Source organism: Callospermophilus lateralis, chromosome 4, assembly GCF_048772815.1.
Source record: "Callospermophilus lateralis isolate mCalLat2 chromosome 4, mCalLat2.hap1, whole genome shotgun sequence".
Classification (NCBI taxonomy): Eukaryota; Metazoa; Chordata; class Mammalia; order Rodentia; family Sciuridae; genus Callospermophilus; species Callospermophilus lateralis.
In genome coordinates, this window is record NC_135308.1 from 161,300,983 (window position 1) to 161,316,595 (window position 15,613).

At 52.4% G+C, this 15,613-nt stretch overlaps 1 long non-coding RNA gene across 2 annotated transcripts; it reads right to left on the reverse strand.

Annotated features, from left to right (window-relative positions):
- Positions 1-2,747: 2,747 nt before the first annotated feature.
- On the reverse strand, positions 2,748-15,582 carry LOC143397276 (uncharacterized). 2 transcript variants are annotated; one of them, XR_013091149.2, is made up of 6 exons: positions 14,736-15,582; positions 8,544-8,657; positions 8,262-8,445; positions 7,444-7,705; positions 4,390-4,660; positions 2,748-3,935 (listed from the first exon to the last, which is right to left on the reverse strand). It is a non-coding gene; the product is annotated as an uncharacterized LOC143397276 (long non-coding RNA). The 2 variants fall into 2 exon arrangements; XR_013091148.2 differs by lacking the exon at positions 2,748-3,935 and having other exon boundaries at positions 4,086-4,660.
- Between the last annotated feature and the right edge of the window lie 31 nt (positions 15,583-15,613).

Consider the following 15,613-nt stretch of genomic DNA (forward strand, 5'->3'; position numbering starts at 1 on the left):
CGCCCCTGGCCCGTGTTGGAGGGAAAAAAGCAGAGAGAGCAGAGGGAGGGGCTGAGAGGGGCCCACGGCTGTTAGTCTCAGGAGCCACCGAGGAGGGGAGGGGACTGACACAGTCTGGGTCTGGGGTGGAGCCCGGCCCCGCATGCTAGGCGAGCTCTCTGCATGGAGCTGCACCCCAGCCCTAGTTTGAATCTGAAGGTCCCCCAGAGGCCAGGTGTGAAGCTTGGTTCCTAGTTTGTGACCCCGTTGGGTGGTGGAGCCTTAAGGAGGGGGGACACAGTGGAAGGAAGATAGGCCATTGGGGGTGCCCTCGAAGGGGACTTCATGTCCCTACCCTTTGCCCCCCTGCTCGGAGGCGAGTGGACCTCCTCTGCCGCTGGCTCTTTCCATGATGAGCTCCTGCCACAGGCCCAAAGCCACAGGGCCAGGAACCAGGGACTCGAACCTCTGAAACCACAAAAATAAACTTTCCATGCTTTTAAGTTGATGATCTCAGGCGTTTTGTCACAGGGACGGGCAGCTGGCTCACCCAGGGAGGGCGAGCAGGGACTTTCAATGACTGGGGTGACTTGCTAAACTGCAGCAGAGGGCCACCCAGCTGCGGCACGGGTGGGGAAATGGACCGTGTTCAGCAGCCTGAGAACACGCGACAGCCATGCAGCCGTGCCAACACGGAAGAACCCTGCACTTGGCAGGTTCGAGGCCAGAGGAGCCCCTCATCCCTGTGATGATGGTAAGGAAAGAAAAGCCTCCTGTTCCGTGATCGGGCAGGAGTTGGAGAGCTCTGGTGTGTTGTTCCTGTTGCCTAATCAACCAGGAAGAGCTGGGTTCTCTGACAGAGACCAGGACGGAGCTGGGAGGGGCAGCCAGTGGCCGTTCATCAGCACAACAAGGTGTGCTGTTTGCATCCTCATTCTCTGGTCCAGGGGGCCAGGAGAGGAAGAAGGTTCTAGAAGCAGCCCGTGTGGCTCAGTGGTAGAGTCCTGGCCCAGTGTGTACAAGGCCCTGGGTTCAACCCCCAGCAGAGATTTAAAAAAAAGAAAGAAAGAAGAAAGAAAATAGTAAAGGTGTTGTGAGCCTCTTGCCCTCTCTTGTTTGCTCATTTAGCTACTCTTTGGGTGGTGCTGGGAATTGAACTCAGGGCCTGGCTATGAACTGTGTGAGTGCACTCTCATTTTTGAGTGAAGGTTTTTTCCCCCTCTTTCTTCTTTTTTTTTTTTTTTTCATATTTATTTTTTAGTTGTAGTTGGACACAATACCTTTATTTATCTTTATGTGGTGCTGAGGATCAAACCCAGGGCCTCACACATGCTAGGTGAGGGCTCTACCGCTGAGCCCCAGCCCCAGCCCCTTTCCTCTTTCTTCTTAAATGAGACGCTCATGAGTTCTCAGGACAGGGAGACAGCAGCTCTGGGACGGAGGTGGGGCCGGGCCCAGGATGGGCGCAGTAGGAAGCTGAAGGGTCTTCCTGAGCCTGGGGGAGGGTGGAGAGGGGAGTGGAGCCAGGCAGCAGGTAGATCTCCCTCCATTAGCCCTGGAGGCAGCATCTTCTGCTGGGAGTGAAGGGTGGCCCCTGGGGACAAGGAGGATGTGGGTGCAGGAGCTGGAGGTGAAGAAAACCTTCTGGAGAATTTGAGCCTAGGATTTAAAAATTTTTTTTTTATCTTTTACTTTGGGTACTTGGGATTGAACCCAGGGATACTTTACCACTGAGCAACATCCCCAGCCCATTTTATTTTTAATTTTGAGATAGGACTTTGCTAAATTGCCCAGGCTGGCCTCAAACTTGTAGTCCTCCTCCCTCAGCCTCCTGAGCTGCTGGGATCACAGGCCACACCCAGAAAACCTAGTATCACTCTCAAAATTCAGCTGATCATTGATTTTTTTTTTCATTAAAACCAATTTATCACAGAGCCAGACATGGTAGCCCTCTCCCATCTCCCCAGGCACTCAGGAGGCCGGGGCATGAGGATCACTTGAGCCCAGGAGCTTGGGACCAGCCTGGGTGCCGCAGTGGGACCAGCCCATCTGTCCTCCTCTATCATTGTCTCTCAGTGCAGACAGCGTCACACAACATGAGCGGCCTAGGACACGCTGAGGTTTGTTACGCCCCATGGTTTCTGAGGTAGGAAATGAGGAGGGGTGCCGCAGTCTGGCTGGGCACAAAATCATGAGCTACTCACAGCCTTGTAGATTCCAACAGCAACTCTTTATTCCCAAACTGTCGCTGGCACTCTACAAACACGTTCTGGGCAAAATCCACTCTCCACTGGGCTCTGAATCCCAAATACTCTCTGAATCCTGCAAGAACTCAACGGGAACTCTAGGAGCGGGCACGCCTGAGGCAGCAGGATACGCCCTATTCCCAGCAGGATACACCTTAAACCTGGATCCGCCCTGGTCCTTGAGCAAGGTCACCTTACATGCAATGTCACTGCAAATGACCTGGGTCCAATATGGAGAGTCCTTCCTCTAGGCAACATTGGGTAGGCTGACAAAGAAATTGCCATGCGTCATTCCTACTTGGCGATGGCTCTCAGCAGAGGGGTGGGAACAATGACCCTGAGCTCAGGTCAACACAGGGCGGAGGAGTCAAGCCCTTGAATAATCTTTTTTTTTTTTTTTTTGGGGGGGGGGCTGAGGATTGAACCCAGGGCCTGGTGTATACAAGGCAAGCCCTCTACCAACTGAGCTATGTCCCCAGCCCTGAATAACCTTGATACAAAGCTAAAAGGGGACAGGGAATATAGGAGTTTTTTGTTTTGTTATTTATCATTTTATTTTGGAAAATTTCAAACACAGTGGAGATTAATATAACAAACCCCAATATACCCATGTTCTGGGTCACATTCTGTCTCCAAAACACAGCTATGTTGGAGCCCTAACCCCCAGTACCTATAAATGTGGCTTATTTGAAATTAGGCTCTTAAGGAAGACAATCAATTAAAAATGAGGTCACTGGCGTGCCTTAATCCAATACCACTGGTGTCCTTATAAAAAGGGGAAACTCGGGCTCAGAGACAGACACACACAGAGGGAAGGGAGCACGAAGTTGCAGAAAGAAATTATCATAAAGAATTTCACACTCACAGGAAAGCAGACAGAATCTGCTAACATCATGGGAGGATGTGGGCAAAGATGGAGGCCAAGGGGTGCCAAAGAATTCCAGCCCCCCACCCACCCACAACAGTCTCCCTCACAGCCGCCAGGGAGCCAGACGCCAGCCCTGTGAGGGGGGGGTTCGACAACAGAGAGACAGGTGTAGGTGGATTAGAGACAGACAGACAGATAAGCAGACAGAGGATGGAAGATGGTGAAAGATAGTGATTAATAGGTGAACAAGTAGATACCAAACAGATAAATAGATGAAGATTATTAGAAGACAGAAAACATGATTATAGATAATTATAGATAAACAGATTATAAATAGATAAGTAAGTAGATGGTAGACTATAGACAAGTAGGTAGATGATGGATACACGGATGACAGCTGGGTAGTTGATAGATGACGAATTATAAATGGATGATACGATCGATAAATGACAGACAGATGATAAGTGAATGACAGATGCTAGATGGATGGACGATGGACATAGATATCCTGCATACACGGGAGAGGAAGGGGCAGGCGGTGTCCACTGGCCTCGCTGGCCCGTCCTCTCTGACAGCTCTCTGTCCAGGCCTTGCCCTCCCAGGTGCCATCCACACTTCCTGTTCCTCCCTCCCACGCAGAGCTCGGCCTCCTTCCTGCCTGCTCCTCAGGTCAGCTGGTCTGTCCTTGCCTGGGTGGCCCCTCCTGCAGACGGTCCTCCACCAGTGAGGGGCCTCCCTTTTCTCCTTCTGATGTTCCATGAGCCTGGGGCATCTGCCCTGCGTCTGGCTGTCATCAACGTCCCGTTTCCCCAAGCCCCCGGAGCAGCATGTGTTGGACATCCCTGTACCAGAAGGGTCCCTTCTTGTCAAAGGTTCAACCCGAATCCCCCCACCCCACCCTCCATAACAGCGGGGTTTCCGCTGACGCGGGATAAGACGGCACAGACGCTGGCCTCTCCCCTCCCCATATGCTTGAGTTGTGCTGCCCCAAAGATGCTGAAGTCCCAGTACCTCAAAATGACCTTATTTGGAAATGGGGTCATTGCCACTGTAGAGGAATGACAAGGCCGTGCTGGAGAAGGGCCTTTACCCCCCCACACACGGTGTCCTGCCAAGCTCTGGAGCGTGAGAACACATTTCTGTGGCTCCAGCCCGCCCGGCAGCGGTGGCACTTCCTTACGGCAGCCCCAGGTCTAAGGCAGCCCCCAAGCCCGTGAATTGCAAGAAAGGAGGGTGGTGGCACTGGGGAGGTGGGGGCCCCTGCCCTGAGCAAAGGGGCAGCCCCTCCTGAGTCACCTTTCCGAGCGAAGGCCTGTCATCCCCAGCTCCCGGGAAGCTGGAGAGCTGAATCCCAGTGGGAAGTTCTCCCAAGTTGCCAACGTTGGCGACTGAATCCAGTTTTTGAAAAACACCATGTGGGCCCGATTGAGGCTGTTAGTCTGCTACCTTGGCGCCCAGAGGAAGGGATCCAAGGAACAGGGAGAGAGGCAGGGCGGGGGCTGTCGTGTGCTCTGGAAAGTCCCCCAAGGCTCCTGTGTTGACGGCAAGGTCCCGGCCTGTGGCATTCCTGGGAAAAGGAGGGAAAGGAAGTAAAGTCATCAGAGACGCGTCCTTCAAGGGACCCCGGCCCCCCTTCCTCTCCTGGTAGATGGCTGCCGTGAGGTGAACAGTATGTCCACCACGACGTGCTGGCTCCTCAAGGGGGCCAAGCAACCATGGACGGAAACCAGGGGCCGAAGCAACCCGTGCCTCCCTTTCGGTTGGTCGCCTCGGGTGTTTCGTCACATGTCAGAACACTGCCGTGGGTTCGGAGCCGGGCAGGGCTGTGACTGGGTCAGTGAGTAGAGCCCAGGGATGGGCCTCAGTGCTGGAAGGCGAAGGCTCAAAGGCCGAACAAGGCAGAAGTGAGGGACGCCCTCCTGGTGGGGCCTGTGCTGGGTGGGGACGGGTGCCCTGGTCACATCTCCATGGTGTGACCAGGCAGGTGGCCTGGACAGTGCCCTAACCTGTGTCACTCAGAAGCACCTCGTGTGTCCTTTCACTCCAGTCTCCAACAAGCCTGATCAATTTATCCGGGGACAAAACCAAAAGTTTACAGCGGGTGAATGCGCCACCCTTCCCTACCTCTGTCTTTCCCTTCTACATTTGTGGCCTGAGGTTTTTCTTTCGCGTTTTGCAGCACTGAGGATTCTAGGCGAGTGCTCCTCCACCGCCACGCCCCAGCCCTGTTGGGGTTTTGTGGGGTGAGGTACTCCCAGGAGGGAGCTCCTGCCGCCCCGGCCCCCAGGTCTGGCCTCCTCAACCCCCACTGGCCATCAGCCTCTCAATGTTCTGCATCCGCGTCACCTCACCCCTGACACCCAGAGGCCCGACTTCACGCTGGAGACAGCACTGTTTTAGACTCATTTTTGTGACCTTCACTGCAACTTCTGACCCTGTTGGCCACTTCCTCCTTTGGGAAGGGGGTACTAGGGACTAAACTCAGGGCCACTCCACCCTGAGCCACATCCCAGCCCTATTTTGTATTTTATTTAGGGACAGGGTCTCACTGAGTTGCTTAGGGCCTCACAGTTGCTGAGGCTGGCTTTGAACTCGGGATCCTCCTGTCTCAGCCTCCCAAGCCACTGGGATTCCAGGTGCCCACCACCACCCAGCTCTCACTCCCTTCTGGAAACCTCCTCTTCCTTTGGCTTCAGGGAAGTAAGCATGGCTGTGAGCGCTGAGTTCCCTCCACCTCGGAGCCATGATGGCGGAGGCCCCTGGTGCCTCCCCTGGGTAACCATCCTTCCCTTATAGTTCCCTGCCGTGGCCTGCTCTGGACACTGTATTATCACAGTGCTGCGTTTCCACTACTGCCCAGTGGGCTTCTGTTGAACCATCTTCCACAGATGACTGTGTAAAGCTGGGGCCTGGAATCACCAGGAAACCACCTCACTAAGGCAGACGCTGGGTGGGGGTGACCTGGGAGAAAAGGGAGGGTCTGAGTGTGTCCCCCTCCTTCACATGAGCGTTGGCCTAAAGGCGGCCCCAGTCTTCACCACGTGGACAGCTTCCGCTTCCCTGGCTTGGAAAGCTAGAGAACGGAGACTAGGGCGACCACACTGCCACAGAGTGGCGGCTGGAAAGTGAGGGCAGAAGTTCTAGAAGGTGAGAGCTGGAGAGGAAGAGACTCAAAATCTATGTCCACACTCAGCCCAAACCTCTGACTGAGAGCCGGGCACAGTGGCCACCCTGTAATCCCAGCAGTTGGGAGGCTGAGACAGGAGGATCGTGAGTTCAGAGACAGCTTCAGCAGTTTAGCGAGGCCCTAGGCAACTCAGCAAGACCCATCCCAAAATAAAAAATCAAAAGGGCAGGGGATGTGGCTTGGTGGTAAGTGCCCCTGAGTTCAATCCCCAGCTCGGGGCTGTGTGGGCACAGCAGGCTCCGGGCAGCCCAGTGAAGGGAAAAAAAAAAGAAAAAAACTAAACCAAAATTTGAGTTGCCTCCACCACAAAAGAGACAAATCTACAGAATTTCCACCGAGTAAATTGTCTGTTCAAACAGATGAATTAATAGTCTCTGGAGGGTCGTAGCGGAATCCAGACTCTGGATAATATATCATTCACGATAACCAGGACAAAGCCCAAGTCTTTCAGTATTCAGAGAAACAGGGAAAAGTGGCCAAGAGAAAGGAAATCAATGGAAACGGACCCCAGCGAACCCAGATGCTGGAATGCGCCAAGAGCCCGGCAGACGCGGGACCTCCTAAGAGCCCCTTCTCGACGCTGTTTCTATGGCGTTAGATTTCTCTCTGATTTTCCTTCTTTCTTCCTTCTTTCCTCTCTTTGGTGGTGCTGGGGATTGAACCCAGTGGTGCTCTACCACTGAACGACAGCTGCACCCCTTTTTAATTTTTTTATTTTGAGACAGGGGCTCACTAAGTTGCCGGGGCTAGCCTCGAACCCGCGATCCCCCTGCCTCAGCCAAGCAGTGGCAATTGAATTTCAGCACGTGTTTGGAGGGGACAGTCACACCTCAGCATCCAGCAGGATGGATTTCACCTCTAGCCTCCCAGCACTTCCTGGCCCGTCCTTCTCTCGACAGCACGAACCAGTGTCCTGAGGCTCCTCCTGCCAGCTCCTCTCCTCCTGGCCAGCCACCCATCCTGCCCAGGGGGCCCCGAGCGTCTCTAATCTGCGCCTCTTCCCGTCCCCTCACCGTGCGCTCCCCAGTGACAGGTGTCTCTAGGTCTCTCTGGTCTAGACTTGGTCTCACACAAACTAACTGCTCAGGAAAGGGTTTGGGGACCAAGGAACCATGATCCTCTCCCGTTAGGTACCTGGAATAAAGGGCGTGCAAGTGACTTACGGCCCTGTGACTGCAGCCACGGATCAGGTGGCAGCCGCGCTGACGGGGGCTAATCTGAGCCCCTGGGCGGCCCCACAAGTGGGACACTCAGGTCCTCGCGGTGGGTGGGAAGGGGCTTCCTCGTGCTCCTCCCCAGGGACTCTCTTCAGACCTGCCCAGGAATGGCCACAGCCGACGCTCCCCAGATGGAGGGTCACACGTCCCGAATATCACAGTCTCAGGAGGCCCGTGTGGAGGCCAGGCGCTGCTGTCCAGTCAGGATCTGCTGGTTGGGTAAAAGGCCTAGTTGGAATGAAGTGAAAAGCCAATGTCCCTGAGCACGGGGCTGGGGACAGGCTGTGAGGCAACTAGAAAGAGCCTCTTGCGCGTCTTTTCCCTTCCACCCCCAGCTGTCTTAGGTCCAGCCCCGCCCCAGGGGTGGGCAGGAGGACAGGGCAGCTGTCCTGGCAGGGGGTGCTGGGGCCACTGTGGCTTAGGCCAGTGGGCAGGGGACAGGCTGGCTGCCACGTCAGCCAGCTGGAGTAACAGAGGGTTGTGGCGAACTCTCATGTCACCAGAGGGGGTGAGAGGAGGTCCCAGAGAAGGCAGCGGGGTCCTTGACGTGTGTGGCGGAAAGGAACTGAGATCCACTTAGGAAAGCAAGGAGGACACCTTGAGGGAGAATGGAGGCCACCTGTCCACTGAGAAGCACTTTGGGGCTCTCAGGCCCTTCTTTTAAAGGGTCTTAGCAGGGACGTGAGGGGGCATGTGGGCTGGCATCCCCGCTGGTCACAGGTGCTCTGGGGGGGGCCTGGAATGGTCAGGTCCTCGGGTCCTACCTGACTGGTAGCTGATGCTGGCAGAGTGCGCTGGCTCCGGCCTCGGTGCTCAGCCTGTTCTGCAGACACGAGGACAGGGGGCTGATGAGCGGTGTCCGGGGTGAACTTTCCAGCGATTTTCAGGCTGTGAGTGAAGATCCGTAAGCTTCCCCGAAACGTGGAAGTGACCGACCCGGGAGGAAAGCTGCCCGGGGAGGAAGGTGTGAGGGGCCCAGCGGAGGCTCTGGGGGAGGCCAGCCTCCTGCCCGACCTTTGCCTCCTTTCTACCTGGGGCTTATTTACTCTTTTATCCCGACTCATTCCCCTCCCTTGTTCCTCAGCGTCCGCCATGAAGGGTGAAGGTCTGGCTTCCAGAACGGCTCTGAGCTGGACAGAGACAGCGTCCTCCTGCCTGATCTAAAGGAGACAGACAGGAACTGGTCAACGGGGACAGTAGTGGGATGGACTGGCATCCTTTGGTTTGCTTGTTTCTGTTTAGGCACAGGCAGTAATTTACTGAGGAAGCAGAGACACACTAGAGGGAGATTGTGGGTCACCTCAAGACAATGAGAAGCAGCCCGGGGTCCCCCCATTGCCTGCCTCTCGGTGTGGAACGCTGCAGTCTGGAAGATACGCACTTGCACGTGGAGATTAAGGAGGAAGGGCTTGCCGGGCGCCGTGTGCACCCCTGGAATCCCAGCGACTCAGGAGACTGAGACAGGAGGATCCAGGCTCAAAGCCAGCCCCAGCAACCCAGCAAGGCCCTGCCTGAAAATAAAAAATAAATAAAAAAGACGAGGGATGTGGCTCAGTGGTTAAGGGCCCCTGGGTTCTGTCCCCAGTTCCCAAAAATAAGGCAAGGACTGAACAATGGGGAACACAACCAAAGTCCTTCGGAGTGGGAACAGCCAGCGGGGGGGCGCGAAGGTCGGCCCCACCGAGGGTGTGCGCGTGGTTCTGTGGGAGCTGATCGGTGGCCAAAGGACTTCCCCAGAGGAAAACACCCACAAGAGGGGCTGGGGCTGGGGCTCAGCGGTGGCACTGGCCTAGCACGTGCCAGGCCCTGGGTTGGATCCTCAGTGCCACATAAAAATAAATGAAATAAAGGTACTGTGTCCAACTACAACTAAAAATAAATAAATATTAAAAAAAAAAAAAAAAACACCCACAAGAGCAGAAAGGCCCAAGAGCCCTGGTTTATACTACAGAGGGAAACTTAGCTTAAATAGGCTTTTGGTTTTTATTTTTTGAACAGGACTTGGACATCCTCTAGTGGCTTACACAAAGAGGGGTTCTTCTTTTCCTTATTCTCTCTCTCTCTCTCTGTGTGTATGTGTGTGTGTGTGTGTGTGTGTGTGTGTGTGTGTGTGGTCCTGGATCTGCAAACCTCAAGTGGGACGGGATCGGGGGTCTGTGATGTCCGCCCGTGGAGATCCACACTGCGGGGGTCTTGGGGGACCTGCACAGGCCCTTCTGCCCAGGAGTCTGAGCCTGGCTCCTCCTCTCCCTGCTGGGGGGGGCGTACTTGCCCCTGGTTGCCCCCCTGCTGGAAGACCTAGCAGCTCGCCCTGTGTTGGCTGAACACCAGTTTGTTGCTGGGTTGTGAAGGTCAGTTTAGGCTTCTTGGGGTTACCCTTGGGGACTTCGTGAGAAGCCTCTCAGTTCCTTCAATCTTTTCCTCCACCAGTCGTGCCATCTGCCAGGATGGGCCGGGGTCTTGCGGACCACATGGCTTCCCTTGGAAAGGCTGGGGACATTCCCTTGTCCAATGGTCCTCCTTTTTGCAGAATATGCACTCAGTGGCTCCTAGTCTCTGGGGTCTTCGTAATCCCCGAGTGAGAGGTCGAAGACTCACCAGAGTTGCAGTTCTCCTAGAAGGAACTGTCATTCCCTGGGTTCTAGCTGACCTTGGAGGGTGAGGGCCAGAAAAATTACCAATTTTCCCTCTTTATACTTTTTATCTCTTCTGATATTGAACAATCAGAAGATCAGTTCCACTGGTTCTTTTTTTTTTTTTTTTTTTGGAGGGGTGGTACTAGGCATTGAACTCAGGGACACTCGACCACTGAGCCACATCCCAGCCCTATTTTGTATTTTACTTAGAGACAGGGTCTCACTGAGTTGTTTAGAGCCTCACTTTGCTGAGGCTGGCTTTGAACTCATGATCCTCCTGCCTTAGCCTCCGAAGCTGCTGGGATTACAGGCGTGCACCACTGAGCCTGGCCATTAGTTCTTTTTAGTGAATAGGGGTCAATATAGCCTATCTGTCCTGTCGATGATGGCTATCATATTAAAATATTGCTTAGGTTGTTTCATTAGAAGTTATAATTCTGTAAAATGTTAACTTTAAGGAAAATAGATAACAAAGTTGTTGTTATTTATTCACCTATTTTTATGGTACTGGGGATTGAAAACAGGGGCCCTCTATCACTGAGCTACTTCACTAGCCCTTTTCATTTTTTGTTTTGAGACAGGATCTTGCTAAGTTGACCAGGCTGGCCTTGAACTTGTGATCCTCCTGACTCAGCCTCTGGAACAGCTGAGATCACAGTTGTGTGCCACTGAAAATGGTTTCTCAAAATAAAATTAAGAGCAAAGAAAATCCAGTGTCTATAATAGTTCTGAAAATATTACATATCACAAATAAATTCCAATTAAAACGTTATTTTTATATCTTATTTTCTTGTCCTAAAAATAAGTGAAAAAAATTTTTAAAAAGTAGAATGTGGGGCTGGAGTTGTGGTTCAGAGGTAGAGCACTCGCCTATCATGCATGAGGTTTGATCCTCAGCACCACATAAAAATAAACAAATAAAGGTATGGTGTCCATCCACAACTAAAACAAACAAACAAAAATTAATAAATAAATAAAGGTATCGTTTTCACCTACAGCTAAAAAACAAATGTTTTAAAAAAAATAGAGTGTACTTATTTGCAGATGTTTTTTCCTAGGTGATCAATGCCCAATCGCTTTTTTTTGGGGGGGAGCGGGTTCTGGGAATTGAAGCCAGGGGTGCTTTCCCACTGAGCCACACCCCCAGTCCTTTTTATTTTGAGATACAGTCTGACTTAGTTGCCAGGACTGGCCTTAAACTTGCAATCCTCCTGTCCTAGAGTCACTGAGGTTACAGGCATGTGACACGGTGCCCATCCAATGCCCAGTCTTTTAACTGCCAGAGTAGCGTGGTTTGGAACACCAAGTGTTTGGGCACATCTAAATAGTTTTGTTGAAAGACGACAGTCGTAATACAATTAGGAGTACAAAGATTAATGCTTGAGAAAAGCTCTCCTTACTAACAATTTTAGTTTGGAAGACATCATCTTGGTAGAGTGCTTTCCTAAGCTCTGCGTTTTAGAATGCTCATATACCTGGCAAACACAAGTGCATTCGGCATACAAGATCCTCACACTTACCTAGAAGTCCTTTATATATTAACTTAGCTTTTACTTTTGGAGGGAAATTCAGACTCCTCGGCTCCATAAGATCACTATAATTACAGGTCTACCTAGGCTAACAGCATGGACGAAGAACCACTTTAGACCTCTTCTAAGTTAAGGAAACAGTGTTAATGACCATTCATTAACTCAATTAACAAAGACCCTTCCGGGCTGCTTGCAGATACCCGTTGCTATTCCAGAAATCTCTTGTTACATAACCATCCTCCCCAAATACTAGGACAGAGGCTCTTCTGTGGCTGTTTTAAAATCACCCTATCTGGGGAATAAGATATGTAATTCGTGTCACAGAGAAAGAATGCATCTCTCTATTACTTAAGAGTTCTAAATAACAACGGGCTGGGGTCAGCTCCCAGCTTGCCCCGCATGCTCTAGGGCCTGGGTTCTGTCCCCAGCACCACAAAAGAAAAAAAAGAAAGACAGAAAGAATTCTAAAAAATAAGGAAAGAAAGTGAAAAACCATGGAGAAGGTACATGTAAAAAAACAAATGACCCTTAAATATGTAAAAATATGACTAAGTTAATTTATAAAAAGAAAACTTCCGATTATAAGTACCCTGAGATATGATATCCTACTAACTGACACAAATCCAAAACTTGGACCCTCTCCTCATCCATCAAGGCCAAGGTGGGTTTGTTCAGCTCAGGAGGGATACAAAGTGGGACAGTCTGGTGATGGGGAACATCTGGAACAACGACGGATGCTCTGAGCTTTAGCTCTGTCTGTGAGCCTCCGGGCTGCATCTCGAGGTCACTGCTGACCATGTCATTCCTTGCAGCACTGTCTATAAAGCAGACAATGGGAAAGGTCCCACTTTCCCTCGATAGAGGGACAGATAAAATTGTGGACTAGTAGAAGACTGCACAAATATAAAGAAGCAGGAAGAAGCTTTGGGTCCTTCTTGACAATTATGGGGATCACCAGAGGACCCTTGCTAAGGTGGAGAACAATGTGTAAGCTAACCGGCTTTTGAGGCCAGATTAACCTGCACATGTATTTTAAAAACTGAAGAATCCTGAGAAATTTCAAACCATTTGCTATGGTTTGAAAGTGTCCCCTAAATTCCAGAGGCTGAGGCGGATATAGGGGTGCATACCTAGAATCCCAGCAATTTGGGAAGCTGAGGCAGGAGGATTGCAAATTAGAGGCCAGCCCCAGCAACTTAGCGGGAACTTATCTACACAAAAAATTTTTAAAAAGGGCTGGGGATTGTAGTTCACTGTTACAGCAACTGTGGGTTCTATCTCCAGTACCGCAAAAAAAAAAAAAAAAAAAAAAAAAAAAAAAAGCTTGTTAATGACTACATTTTGCGGTATGACCCAAGTGCGAGCCCTTCGTGTACGTGATTGATTTGAATCAGTGAAACCAAACGCTCTCATCTGGGTTATTTACAAAAGTAGACTCTTCAGTGATGGCGTAAGTTTAGATTTACAGAAAAACTGCAACCATGGTGCTCAATTTCCTCCCCGCCCTTCATCCCATTTCAGCCACGGCAGTCTGGCGCTGCGTGGTACAAGGCTAGAATAAACACTGGTCCTTCACATCAGCTAGACTCCAGGCTTTATTTGGATTCTCCCAGCCTCTCCACCTACATTCCTATTCTGTTCCAGGATCCAGTCCAGACCCCCGTGCTGCGAGCACTTCAGGGACCTTGTTATTGCACAGGCGTCCTCAGCTGATGCAGGAGGGCACTCCTGGGGACCCATCTGTCACTCGCAGCTGGGAATGTGAGCTCCTGTTCACCCTTCCCATCCCTCGGTGCCTGAGGACGCTCTTACTGAGGGATGCTAACCAGGGGTTAGAACGAAAGACCTGAAGAATTGCCCATGGTGCTCCCACCCCACGAGGGGCTTCCTGTGCGCGCCCCCAGAGAGCCGGGGAGAGAGCTGCTCATCCTCAGGTTCCATCAACAGACACTGACTGAGCCTCTGCTGTGCGCAAGGTCCTCTGGTAGATGGCATGGGGGGAGACAGAGTTGAATAAGCCCTTCTCTCACTTTTAAGGGCTGCCATCCAGCCAGAGAGACAGCCTGACCCCCAACTCTGGAGGTGGGGCTAAGACACAGGTAACTGGGCAGAGACAGAGATGAGGAGATGTGCTTCACCTGGGAAGACTGAAGGCTTCCTGGAACATAGGTCTTTTGAACCAGGCCTGAAAGGAGGGTGGGATTTCAATGGGAACGGCAAAAAGGAACAGTGTTGTAACTGAAGGAACAGCAGAGGCCAAGGTGCAGAGGCGTGAGAGTTGGGGGCAGGGGCCCAGGACTCCTGGAGCTGAATGTAAGGGGAGAAGGGCCCCAGGAGGGCGGCGAATGCTGGGGCAGGAAATCCACCCTTCTCCAGCAGGGAGTGAGAAGCACCTCAGAGTCCCACTCAGGGAAGATGGGAGCCATGTGTCTTTTAGGGAGGAGCTTGTGGCAGTAGGACAAGAGGGTGAAGGATCACAGGAATGGAAGAGGGTGAGGCAGGCAGAGCAGAGACAGAGATGGACAGTGGTTGGGATACGAGGATGGGGTGGAAGTGGGCGACAGAGACCACAAGACAGAGGGACAGAAAGAGGGGAGCTGATGCCAATCTATTGAAGGGGCCGGTTGCATCAAAGGGATTTTTGAGGTTGAAGGTGCAGGAGATCCCTCCCCAGAGGTCACACTGAGCCTGGTGTTCAGTATAAATGAGGCATCATCCATGAAGAGGAAGTGGCAGAAGGTCCTCTGGGCAGAAGAGGAAGCAGATCACCCTGCTTCACAGGGGTCATGTCTGCAATGCCTGTCACCCACAATCTATGACCCCTGCATAACTCCTTAAGGATCCTTGTCCACAGGAGGTCAAAGCTTTTCCTGGGCTAATAACATCCCCATGTGTACAACCCTCATAGAAATGGTCTCACTGCCTGCCCCCAGCTCCTAGTCTCCTGAACCCCAGCATGCACAGTCCCATCACAATCTGCTGCCACCCCACTCTCAGCCCCTTGCCCTCTGGGGCCCACATTTTCTAGCCACTGACAACTTTCCCTGCATTGTGTGGCTGGGAACCCCCTTACCTTCTGCAGACCGTGGTCTTTTCAATCTTCAGGTCTGGGCTCCCTATCATCCTAGGGACAAGTCACCACACAGGTCTTTCTCCTGCCCTCTGTGGTTCATCAGTTATGGGCCCCGGTGGGACTGTGAGCCTGGAGACCATATCCCGTCCTCTCCAGGGTTCCAACTAGCCAGCGCAGTGAATGAGCAGGAAGTATTTGCCTTAATTTGTCCTAGACTTCCCACTTTAAAGATTCAAAGGAAGCATTTTTCTTCTATCATTGTAGGCCCTCCTATAATGAAATCTCCTCACCCCAAACAGGGTCTTCCTGACGTGGGGCTCTTGACCTTTTGCACACTAGATGATATTGGTTAGAAACTTTCCCCACCTGGGCTGGCGGGGTCCTTCACGTTCCCAGTTCACACATTTAGTCCTCTATCTGTACAACAAATATTAGGCTGGTTTGCGCCAGGCTCTGTTGAGGACCTCAGGACACGGTGGAACACGTGGACGCAAGCCGGCCTTCGAGGTAGGCATGAAACGGTCACCGCAAAGCCGAGCGTTGGTGGCGTATTCCTGTAAACCCAGCGACGCTGGACGCAGGAAGATCGCAAGTTCGAGATCAGCCTCGCCAACTTAGTGTGACCCTGTCTCAATAAATAAATAAATACAGCGAGCTCCCGCCCCTGCTCGCTGTGGATGCCCGCTGGGCAGCACCGGGTACTGCGCTGGGGCCAGGGTCCCGCCACCCGCGCGCCCAGCAGAGCATGATCCGTTCCCTCCGACGCCGCCCGGGTACAGCGGGGGACTTTGGAGGCTGTGAGCCACCTCCCAGGGCTCCGCAGCTCAGTCTCCGCCGCGCGGCTCGGCCTCCAGGGCAGAGTACACAGGGCTCCCGAT